This window comes from Marmota flaviventris, chromosome 7 (assembly GCF_047511675.1).
Source record: "Marmota flaviventris isolate mMarFla1 chromosome 7, mMarFla1.hap1, whole genome shotgun sequence".
Lineage (NCBI taxonomy): Eukaryota > Metazoa > Chordata > Mammalia > Rodentia > Sciuridae > Marmota > Marmota flaviventris.
Genome location: NC_092504.1, coordinates 23915289 through 23917458, shown reverse-complemented (window position 1 = coordinate 23917458; position 2170 = coordinate 23915289). Strand labels below are relative to the sequence as shown.

Here is a 2170-nt window from a genome sequence, read left to right as displayed (position 1 = left end):
ACTTATACAAATGTCCCACTTGTTTGTCCTGTGGTATAGGAATACAGACTGACCAATGCTGATGATCTCTGCAACAAATGGGCAACTGCTAAAGAGCCAGAAAGATATTTCCATAGGAACATCCCATACTCTCACACTTGAGGACTTTGCTTTAGCTTCCACTACAGGAAAAACAAACAAACAACAAAAATAAAAACAAAGACACCCAAGGCCACCATGTCTTCTACCACCAGTACTTGCTACTGGCCACTTCCAAGCCATCTCCTACCATTTGGAATTGATTTTTCTATTTCTCTACCTTTGTAAAAATGTTTCACTTATTTTGTGTTGAGAGTTACAAGTGGGAGAGAGGCATCCTATCTTCTATCAGCACAGTGTCCATCCCAAACTGGTCATGGCACTGCTGCACAGTAGCCAGGACACTCAGGAGTTGCTGGTCCACAGCATCCAGGTGAGATTCAGAAATCACACAGGAGATGGGATCATAGGCCATGGCTGATTTTAATTCAGACTTTAGCACTCCAATCTTTAGGTAGTTCAGTCTGTTCTAAGTAGAAAACCTAATGATGCAACTCTGATAGAAAGAGGCAAGGATGCTTCTCTCAACCAATGAGGGGTGCCCAAAGCTTTCAGCTTTATAAAGAATGATTAGCACACTATCATCTCCATCATCTTGAAAGTTCTCATAGTGATGGCACTCAGCCTTGTCAATCAGGTAAACGAGTATGTAGGTGTCAATGTGTAGGCCTGAGTCATATGAGGATGTTTTCTTCATAGGAATCACAGTAGCTCTCAGCATACTTCCATCTGGCCAATTTGCCTTCTGGATAAGTCCTGCCCCAGGGGTCTTGGTGTTTCTGCAGAGGCCACACCTCTGGATGCCAAAGTGTGACAGGTCCCTCCCTGGGTCTCCATCCACACAAGCTGGATCTATTTCTTGGAAGTAATAGCACTTCCCATAGAAACTAGTTTTATTTCCTACAGCTAGGAAGGTCCCCAACAGCTGCTCCATAGCAACAGGCTTGATCTCTGTCCACAGATTAACAAATCTGCCAACCACTAAGGAAAACCCAGAATCAGTGGAAACCCCAAATCCTGTCCAAATGAAAGGCCGTTACCTCTGCATTGTGTCTTCCAAATCAGCATATGGCTTCCCTTCATCACATAGTGTCAGCTCTTCCGCTTAGGTTTGAAAACCATTTTCTGTCCTCTTTCAAGTACCTGTAAGGCTTTCATCTTTGTCCCTTTATAACCCACATGGCTTTAATGATTTTTTTGGTGGCCATGGTGTGCATGTCTGTTCCCAGCTCCAGTGTCTCTTCAGGGTACACTTCTAGAGGCACCACCCACTGGGCTGCAATCTCCCATGGAGTTTGCAAGGTGTGGTCCAGCTTGGGTGACAACTCCACATGCAAGCCAGTCATCATTCTGTGAAAAGGCCTCTGGTCTTCCTGGTTGTCAGCTCATGTATCTAAATTGTCAAACAGGAAAACTTTGGTGAAGATAAGGATGACAAGGAAAATTGCTAACAGCACCACTCACTCTTTAAGCTTCATGGTGATGTCTTTTCTTCCTCCCATAATCTGTTCTCTAGTTATTAAGGAGAGCAGGTGGTGAGGCTACACAAGGAGATTCCATGATTACACACACTCATCCATTTCTTCACTGGAGTTCTCCACAATTCTTGTCTGGTCCTAGGCTCAGTCCCTGGCCGCTTGCACAGTGTGACAAGGGCCCAGCCTCTCCTGCCACCTCCAGGTAGGGGCAGCCCCACACTGCTATCACCACCCCATGCTGCTGCTGAGGTTCAGGCTCATCCCTGGCTCGCCCATTCCAGGGCCACCTCTCCTTACCCTAGCCACAGCTCCCACACCACTCCCTGCCTCCCAGTTATTATTGTCTTGATATTTAGTTGTATTAGAGAGTGAATTCCCGAGACCCCAGAAACAAATCAGAAAACTTATCCTTAAAATTCTATTCCTATAGAACCTCCCTTTTATGTCAAAATGTGTATTAGTCATGGTTCTCCAGAAGGGAGCCGGAAACTGGTAGGACACATATGCATGTGTGCACACACACTACACATTACAGACATTGGCTCATGTGAACATGTAGAATGGGGAGTTCTAAAACCTATAGTCCACACACTTCTAGAGATGAAGAAAAGCCA

At 45.3% G+C, this 2170-nt stretch overlaps 1 pseudogene; it reads right to left on the bottom strand.

Annotated features, from left to right (window-relative positions):
* Positions 1-334: 334 nt before the first annotated feature.
* On the bottom strand, positions 335-1556 carry LOC114093303 (glycosaminoglycan xylosylkinase pseudogene; annotated as a pseudogene).
* Positions 1557-2170: the final 614 nt, after the last annotated feature.